Raw genomic sequence first — 10617 nt, forward strand, 5'->3', positions numbered from 1 at the left:
TCATAAAAATAGTTAAAGGAAAACTATCATCAAGATTCTAAATTCTAATGAATTTTTAATCAGTTAAAACTAAACTTAATTCAATTACCTTTCCAGACCTCAGAGATAAATGCTATTTAATCCTGAGCACTCTATATCATTTGAGGGGAGGGGTAGTCCTTACGTTGGGAATAAAACTAAGGATTGACAATTTATGGAATCTATGTCACTTACATGAATGGGACAACAAATGGCAAATTCAATGTGAATATTTGTTGAAATGTGAACCCAGTGGCAAGAACTCAGGTAAAATTCTTGAACTGGGTATAATACGCAATCAAGGTGGTACCCGAAATAAAAGTTTGGTGGATTCCTTACTAAAAATTTAAACTCACGGCTCAATCCACATATTAGGATGGCATACATGTTTCCTTTCATGTACCAACCACAATGAACTATCAGTGAAATACTGAAGGACTATTCTGAGAAGAATTTTGAGGCTGCCTCGGAGCTCAGGGGAAAAGAGAACTATGATCAATTAGTGACTATCTCTTCTTGACAGCACATTTGTTAAGTGTCTGTCATCTATGATGTAGATATCACACACAAATATTTATGAGCATAACAATGGTGAATAATCAAAATTATCTTGAGATAATCCCATTGGAAATATGCTGTTATATTTTCTGGCTATGTTTTAGTTATATTAACTATCTAGATCTAGTATTCCCTGTGCCATTTAAGTGTTGAGGCTCATCGCTTTCCTGTACTGTATTCATCCCTGTACTTCACCGTGTAGGTCTGCATGTGAACACACTGTAGGTCTGCATGCCTCCACACTGCTGCTTCTTCTGGCTTCAGATCTTTGTACTCATTCTCCCATGTTGAGTCTCAATTCATCCTTAAGCCCCGATGTTTGAGTCTGTTTCCCCGGCCAAGACCATGCTTCCCTCCTTGACTAAAATTCCCAACTGATTCTCTTTCTGGTGAAACTGCCTCAGGTTAGTCAGTAATAATGATGAGCAGAACAGACAGGACAACATGGAATTTTGGAAATGGATAGTTTGGCAGAAATGCTCATTGTCTCACATGCTCTTGTTCACAAGAGCTCAGGCTTCTTTCTTGATGTTCCAGTCAGGGTCTCCACTATTCACTCTGTTCTTTGTCCGACTCTACTATCATCCTTCATGGTCCCTGAGTTTCTCTGTACTTCATTTTCATATGGTTTTGCTTTCTATATGTCATTGGCATGTGCTTGAGGTTCCATAAGAAGACACATGGGTACAGTCTTCATGGTGACTTCTGCTCTACTGGCCAGATTCTAAACATTTCCCTTTCTCACTTTATTGTATGGGTTTCAAGAATATGGAATGTTTATGGAATTTTATTCTACAGCACCATACCAATTCTTCAGTTTTCCTAAATCCACAATACTAAAATAGCATAGTTCTACACTAAATCATAAAGAATATTTATAAGCAAACTCAAACACATAATTTTACCTTTAAAATCTTATAACCACATGTACTTTATGTGTATAATTTTTAACCTAGTAAATATCTCTTCTTTAATACAAAAAAAAAATCTCTTTGGTTAATATTACCCTTCAAAAGGAGCAATGACATTTAAAGCATATTTTCCAAAAGCCAAATCTGTCCTGTTTTTTTCTAGTTAAATCATGCAGCCTTGGTACTGTCCTGCTCTCTACCCCTCTAAGCCAGAGGTTCACAAACTATAGCCTATGAGCTAAATGTAGCCCTGCTTTTGTTTTTGTAAGGCCTCTGAGTTAAGAATGATTTTTACATTTTTAGATGATTCCATTATAAATAGTTCTATAAGTTCCTACATCATGTCTTTGATTTCACCTCTGGCCCTGCAAAACCTAAATTATTTATTATCTGGTCCCATAGGAATGGGCTTGCTGACCCCTGTGCGGGCTCCCCAGGAAACCAATGCCCTTTAGGCATTAAGCAAGGGGAAAAAGGAAATAATTCAAGGTCATTGGTTCCCCATGTTACAAGTTGTAAAAACTACAGCCTGTCTGTGTCAGAGGCTGCCCAGGATGGGCTTGGCTCATTTTGAAACAGAAACGAAATGATTTTCTAGAATATGCCAATTTTAAAATAATTTAAATTGCATATTAGAAAATTTCAGACAAAAATGTACCCTTCACCAGAGTGATCCTTGCAGTTTCTTTTCTCCTAGTCACGCAATGTCACATGAAAACTCCTAATGAGAGCGCAACTGCACATTCCAGTGTAGGATTGTTTTAGTTTCCATAGTTAATATTCTGCCATTCTTGCTTCTCTAGGCTGAGGCAAGGGTAAGGAGCAGGCCAGGGAATGCCATACTTTGTGAGATGTGACATTTTGGAATCTGGTCCTCAGTTCTGTAGGCACAGGAACATGACTTCTCTTTTCAATCAGGTCTGATCAGGCTCATGGGCAATGACTCACAGTAATTCCGCTCACAACCAGATGCCAGTTTGTTAATCTGCACTGGGAGAACGTGTCATGTGACCCAGGGCTGGCTGTTTTTGTGGTTGGAAGAACTCTCTCCCTGTGAGGGTGGATTGATACAGGAGGCCAAACTGAGGTTGTTAGCAAGCTCTACAGTGGACTCCAAGCCCCAGATGGTCTTTAAGGTTATTTGCATTATAATCTTATAGTCCTTTAGTACATTTCTACCCAAAGGACTTGAGTTCATCTAGACCTGGGGTCAGCAAACTGTGGCCAGTGGGGTGGCCACCTGTTTTTGTAAATGAAGTTTTACTGAGACACAGTCATGCCCATTCATTTATGCACTGCCTGTGACTGCCTCCTGCAACAGAAATTCTATGACCTGAAAACCCTAAAAGATTTACCATCCAGCCCTTTACAGGGATCTACTGACTCCTGATCTATTAGTCTGGAGTTTTTTGAGCAGCAGTTGTGTGTGACCTAGTAGTGGTTTATAAATTAATTTAAGGAATTATGACCAGCATTTTATTTCACGTAGAGTAAGAAAGAATGGAAAATATCAGAGCCCATTTTTGTTTTGTAGGTAAGCATTATTTTGTGAAGCCTTTGTTTTTATACGTTATGATGGTTCTTTTAATGGGTCTACATCACTGGGCCAAGGGATGCCCAGATATTTGGTCAATATATGAGGATGTATCTTGAAAGTGTTGCCTGAAGAGATTAACATTTATAAAAAAAAATTTTAATATTTATTTATTTTGAGAGACAGAGACAGATCATGAGCAGGGGAAGGTCAGAGAGAGAGGGAGACACAGAATCTGAAACAGGCTCCAGGCTCTGAGCTGTCAGCACAGAGTCTGACATGGGCTTGAACCCACAAACCATGAGATCAGGACCTGAGCCGAAGCTGGACGCTTAACCAACTGAGCATCCCAGGCGCCCCAATGTTTTTTCTTCTTGAGGGTCATGTTAAATAATGTTTCAAAAAAAAAACCTAGAAAAAGTCCTCTTTTCCTAGACGATTCTGAAAAGGACTGAAGAACTCCAACCTTCAGACTCCCCTTCTTACTATTATTATTATTAATAATTTATAATAATAGTGCTGTGTGGCATATCATCATTTTCAAATGTCTTCCAACAAATCCCTACAAGGTCTATTCCAAACATGAGAAAAAGAAGTTATTACCCCTAATTGAGAGTTGAGGAAGTCATGGCCCCAGAAATTAGCTGCCTTGATCAAGGCCACAATTCTTTTTTTTTAATGTTTATTTATTTTTGAGAGAGAGAGAGAGAGAGAGAGAGAGAGAGAGCGAGCATGAATGGGGGAGGAAGAGAGAGAGTGGGAGAGACAGAATCTGAAGCAAGCCCAGGCTCTGAGCTGTTAGTGGAGAGCCCAATGCAAGGCTCAAACTCACAAACCACGAGACCATTATCTGAGCCAAAGTCAGATGCTTGACCAACTGAGCCATGCAAGTGCTCCCAAGAGCACACTTCTTAAGGTCAGGGTGTGTCTTCAAATCTATGTCTTCTGACTCCTTGTCCAGGCCCTTCCCTAGTCTTCACTGTCTTTCTAGAGGCTAAGAAACTCTTTCCATCCTGGTAACTCATCAAAAATGTTTCAGATTTTCAGGATTCTCTTCTTTATATCCCTTTTCTGCTGATGGCCTTGGGAGAATATATCTTGGAGATGTCTCTTTCCAAATCCGACAGCTCTGTCTCTGGAAGGCCAGAATGTGGCAGCTTCATAGTCCCCCTCATGTCGCTGTATGGGGTCACCAAGGACTTATAAAAATAAGAATCCTCTACAACATGGAAAAGCAGAGTGAATACGGCCCACCCAGAGACTATTTTGCCTCTACCCTGCTGTCCCTTTCCAGAGAGGGAGCAGACAAATTATAAAACTATCAGAGATGGAGGGGCCGAGTGTTCTTGATGTGCTGGGAGTTGGGAAGCATCATTTGGGAGATGGCATTGCCGCTGACACTGAGGGTTCACACTGCATGGGAGCCCTTAACCCAGAGGAACTCTGTCTGGCTCCCCGCAGCTCTCTGTGACAAGGCCTGTTGAGAGAAGCTTGTGACCCATGCCAGGCCTCCTAGTGGCAGTGACAGACCTGGGCCTCCGACTCACTGTGGGCACTGCTCCTTTATGAAGAAAAGGGGTAAAAAGGCTCTGGAAGCTCTCTCCTTCTAGATAGTACAGTGTAATCTACCCAAACAGGAAACTGGCTCCCAGGAGAAGCTTACCAGCAATCCTGCACACACGTGGCTGGACCCTCCACTGGACACTCCTGCATTTTTGGACACTCCAAGCCTCTGGACTTGACCACAAAAAATGAAATGCACCAAGGGCAGCCGGCAAGTGGGAACTCTGGCACTTCCTGAAGATAGTGAGACTGATTAAAACAAAAGACCAACAGCATGGAAACAAAGCCCCTCCTCCAACTTTTGGAAAATGGGTGTGAGGATGAAACTCTTCCTGTTGTCACTTGCATACTCATCGGAAGACATTCATTTGAAGATGACAGTCAAGTCAACATTATCCCTCCTCCCCACCCCTGAGGCTGCCCCCACTCCCTCTTCTTGCTGTAGATCAACAGAAATATGGAGGAGAAAGAATCCAAAACACCAATTCATTTTCTACATTAGAGCTCATCTAATGACAAGGCAGATGGGAGGGGTCCAGGGACACAAGCATATTCCGAGGGTACTAGCTTCTGTCTTAAGCTCTGAGGATCTGCCCAGGCAGGCAAGGCCAGTGGCTGCAAACATGTAGGAGACCACAGAGATGCCAGATGCCGCCAGGTACTGCCCAGTGCCCTTCAGCAGACACAGTTGAAGACGTTCTCTGAAGAACCTTCCAGGTCCAGAAGGTGGCTAATGCTCAGACAATGAGAGGCCATCCCCCAGACATTAATTTCAGGTGCTGGAACTTCCTTACCTAATACCTTGGTGACCATTATAAACAAGAAGGTATTTTTAAAAAGGCTAATCAAAGATTAAGACTTTCAGCAGTCATGTTGGTTTGGAGGGTTTGGGACATGAAATAACCTAAATCAGGGTGAATGACTTTTGAGGAGGAAATCTACCTTCCAGTGCCTTCTGGGTTACAGTTTATTCTGAGCCCCAGTGGTCGAAAATCAGGCCAGGAGAGAGGCAAAGAAGGGCATGAGAGAGCAATACCTTTTCCTCCACCCTCTTACCTTCTGCTCCTGAGATCTGCAAATTAAACAGGGAACGGGGAAGAGGCATACACGTTTTATTTGATATTGATTTTTACATGTCCAGAGAGAGATTCATGGAAAAAAAGTGAAGCTCCCCAAAGGCCGTTAGACCCGGGGCTCATGGACCGTTCTAACAGAGGATGATACATTGTGCAGATAGGACTAGACAGAGAAAAGGAGGTTGGGCTTCTATGTGCTGTAGTTACATTTTGAGGAGGTAAATATTTGGGGGAAATGAATGGAGGATAAGGGTTATTTGGTGAGGTTTTGTTTGTGCAGACTCATCTCCGTGCTGTCTCTATTTTTGATGATAAAGGATGTTCTTCACTTCCTGGTGTGAGGGAGGGGAAGCCTTCACAAAGGGAAATGTATGCCCTCTTTCTAAGCAGATTGGGGGAGGGTGGGGACCTTTTCCTGTATTTGCTACTTCTCAGTTATTGTTGGCTCAAAATAACCCTTATGTCAACGTGGTATACTTAGGGGGTGGCATAGTCTAATCCTCTTCAAGGGGAAACTCTGGGTGGGGGTGGTAGCAGTGTTAGGGAGCCAGAAGACCGTTTGCAGCACAGCCTTGAGACAGAAGCTGATATTTACAAGGACGTGGTGCAGGGTAGTGTAACCACCTGCTACTGATCGTCAAGGGACTCAGCTTGTCATAATCGACAAGGAGGGGCCAACCCCCAGGCATTGATTTCAGGTGCTGGGTAAAAACAAAGGGTAAATTAGTATTTTTAAAAACTTCTCCTGTGTCTCTCATCAAGGTTGATACAGGTAGTTAAATAGCAAAAGTGCCACCCACCCACCCATCTATCCATCCATCATCCATCCAACAAATCAAGCATGGTGCCAGGAGCTACATAAGGCACACTGGACCCTGGGACACACAAATGAATACCACATACTCCATGTACACACAAAAAACTCCTAGTCCTGCACAGGACAGAGAGAGCTGCATGAATAATTACACTGAAACTCGATTAGTGATATGATCTAGTTAACAACCAAATATGTCAGGAGAGCGGGGTGTGGGTGTCACCGCTGAGGTGTGGCAGATGTTTCTCACCCCCCACCCGCCTCCCCCGCGCCGGAGTCACCACACTGGGTGTGGCGCCCCATCTCTTCTTTGAGAGCAGGTGCAAATCCTAAAGGGGCTTATTAGCTCTGTCAAAGGACCGGGCTCGGTTTCTCTCCATGGCAACCAGGTGAACTGGGGCTGCTGGTCCGACCCAGCCAGTGTCAGGTTTGGGGACCGGTAACTAAGGAGCCCAGGGGAAATCCTTGCCAGTAAGTGTGTTTACAATAACAAGACAGTGATATTAATTCAGTGTAGCAATGTTAATTCCTCAGTGAGGACGGATTGGAAATGAATGTTGGAACCAAAACCTCCTTACATCTGCAATTAATTTGGGGTGTGGTGCCTGTGTGTGCGTGTGCGTGTGTGTATGTGTGTGTGACCACCGACCCACCTCAGGTATGTGGTATCTGGAGACATAATAAGTATATGTGCATAAACATATTTTAAAGAGATATGTTTTAACTTGTCAGCCTTTTAGCAAGCCAAATATGATTTGGTGCACTTGAAATAGTTTTTTTAAAAGGGCGTGGATTCAGTTTTTTTTCTTTTTTCTTTTTTTAATGTTTATCTTTGAGAGAGAGAGAGAGAGAGAGAGAGAGAGAGAGAGAGAGAGAGAGACAGAGTGCAAGTGTGGGAGGGACAGAAGGAGAGGGAGACACAGAATCCCAAGCAGGCTCCAGGCTCTGAGCCGTCAGCACAGAGCCCGATGTGGGACTTGAACCCACAAACTGAAATCATGACCTGAGCCAAAATCAAATGCTTAACTGACTGAGCCACTCAGGTGCCCCTGGATTCAGTTTTTCTTAAAAACCATTTTCATTAAAATTTTGAAATTCAAAGAAGGAATGTGTGACTCAGCTCTCACTTGCCAAGGGCCTCCTCCATCCAGACCCATTTCCTGTTCACAAGTTTCTGAAGTAGGTACTATTGATCTCATCAGAGAAATAAACAGTCTTCGGAGAGGTTACCTTTAGGCCTTTGCCCACACATAATTACCTTCGACGATGCGGTCTGAGCCCAGCCTGCCCGACTGGAGGGTCATTTCTCTATCATTTGACACTGCTTTATCCTTTTGAGGAGAGACAAGTTCCACCAAAGGATGTAACTCTCTAGGGCTCTAGGATTCTGGTACCTCAGATGGGTAGATCACAGAGGCCTTGAAGAACAAGACCTGAACCAAGTTGCCCCCCTAGAAGGGCCAGCTTCCACGCAGCATCCTTAGGTGCAGCCAGAGGAGAGCACCCCCATAGGGTGAGCCACTTGTGCACCCCCCCACATTGTCCCTGAGCCAGCTGAGACCTTCATGGAGCCAGCCAGTCCAGCAGCCAAGCCTTATGCAGAGTCACTGTTCAAGACCCTTGGGGAAAATGAGTTTAAAAAATGAATTCTTCAATCTGAAGATTCTCCTACAGTTCTAAAGGAAAGACAATTCTAACTTACGTCTAGCTTCCGTGGTTACACATACCCAGAGAACCCACAGATGGGCAAGAAAACCTGTCCTCTGCAGAATTCATTTTTAGAAATTAGACACAAAGGATAGGATTGTTCATATTCTGAATGATCGTTTTGTTTAATAAAGATTTCCTACTGGATAATAGCAAGCTGCTTTATGCATATTTCGGATTTGATCTGGGGGAACAAGTTGGCTTTCTCCCCACCTCTTTCCGGAGGTGTACTTTGATCAAGAAGGACCTGCTAACTAACTTTAGCCACATGGTCCTATATCCTCAAGGGAAGGGGGATTCCACATTGAAGTCAAGCCAGAGGGGTCTGACCTTGGACGGCTTTGTGGTAGAAGATTGTCACCAATCTTTTTCTTAATGTTTCCTTATTTTGGAAAGACACACACACACACACACACACACACACACACACACACACACAGAACATGAGTAGGAGTGGCAGAGAGAGACTCCACGCCGTCAGCATAGAGCCCAATGCGGGGCTCAAACTCCAAAACCCTGAGATCATGAAACCAAGTCAGATGCTTAACCAACTGAACCACCCAGGTGCCCCTGTTTGTCAGTGATCTTTAGGAAGAGATCATATTTCAAACCCTGGAAAAACAGGAGCATGGGTTATGGTGGTGTGAAGTCAGGTGTGGGCGCAGTGGATGAGGAGGAGCTTTGCCTCCATCACCTACAGGAGGATCGCCCCAGACCTGGAGCTCAGTCTCGTGGCCCATATCTCCTTAGCCCACACCTTCCATGTACTCCTTAGAGCAAAGCTCCTGTGTTCCTGACAATGGCCCCAGCTCCCTCCCTTCCTCCCCCTGCCCTGGAAGTCCTCGTTCTTGCCTTGCTGTGGGTAAGCTGCTGCTTCACTCCTCCGCTGGGACCCTTATCACACGTGACCTGATGCTACAACCAGGTGAGTCTCATCTTCTCTACTGGATTATAAACTCCGTTAGGGAGGGTCTGGGTCTTTCTTGCTTACTAGGCTCCTGTGATACCTAGCACAGAACCTGGCTTTTATCTCTCTCCTTCTCTCTCTCTTTTAAGAATATTTATTTATTTTTGAGGGATGGGAAGAGAAAGAGGCAGTGAAAGAGGGAGAGAGAGAGAGAGAGAGAGAGAGAGAGAGAGAGAGAGAGAGAGAGAATCCAAAGCAGACTCCATGCTGTCAGTGCAGAGCCTCATGTAGAGCTTAATCTTGGGAATCACGTGATCATGACCTGAACCAAAATCAAGAGTTAGATGCTTAACCAACTGAGCCACCCAGGCACCCCATAGCTTTGATCTCTTTCTACCTAGAGCAGAACATGGCCTCCTGCACAATGGTGAGGTGGCACCAACTTTCAGAGGAACAAAAGAATCAAAAGGCCCAAAGGAGCACTTGGGTGGTGGTGATGTGCCAGGCGATGTGCTGACGGACTGAAGGTGGAGGCAGCCATAATCCTGTTGGCTTCTGTGAAACATGATCATATTTGGGCTCTGCCTGAGGCCTTCATAGGTCAAGGAGACTTACATCTGCACAACTTTGTGGATCTCTCAGCCTGGTGACCTAGGATAACAGAGACCTTCCTGAGGGCTCAGCGTCATTCCTGATCCATGCATACAGGGGTCCTGGGCTATTCTCTTAGCACTTCAGCATCGGGCCAAGCTTAGCTTAAGTCCGAGGCTCTGGTCTAGTGACTGAGTGTGGGATTCTCTATCCATTCTGTGTCCTGCACTGGCCCTGAACATCACTCTCCTTGCCTGTTTGTACCCCCCTGGAAACTCTTTCCTGCTTCCTTGTGTCTTGCCAAGTGCATCAGGTGTATGTACTGGCCATTTGGCTCTTCTCTGTTACCACCTTGCCCTTGCTTGGGCACAGCCCCTAATCTAGGCATTGGATTTGGCCCAAAGTACCATGCAGCCTTCTCTTGTCCTGATTCCATGTGCAGATTCTACACCTTCATGTGGCCTGGGCCAATACTCGGTCTCCCAATATAGGATTGAGGGAAAATAAGTCACCTGACCAGGGTTCAAGTTAGCACTTAGGTATGTGACCTTGGAAGAGTTAGTTGACCTCTTGAGTCTCAGTGTTCTCATCTGTAAGAATGTGGATCTTTAAAATTTTATTTTACAGAGAGAGAGGGAGAGAGAGAGCGAGGGAGCAGGTGAGGGGCAGAAAGAGAGAGGGAATTTTAAGCAGGTTCCATGCTCAGCAAAGAGCCCAATATGGTGCTTGATCCCATGACCCTGGGATCATGACCTGAGCTGAAACCAAGAGTCAGATGCTTAACCAACTGAGCCACCCAGGTGCCCCGAGAAGGTGGATTTTCACAGGTACCCAATGGACAGTTGGGATATTCTGAGTTCTGAATCTAATGCCATGCCCAGCATGGACAGCACTCAGCTAATGCTTCTTTCCCTTTGCTTGCTCATCTAATTATTTCT

Source organism: Suricata suricatta, chromosome 9 (genome assembly GCF_006229205.1).
Source record: "Suricata suricatta isolate VVHF042 chromosome 9, meerkat_22Aug2017_6uvM2_HiC, whole genome shotgun sequence".
NCBI lineage: Eukaryota > Metazoa > Chordata > Mammalia > Carnivora > Herpestidae > Suricata > Suricata suricatta.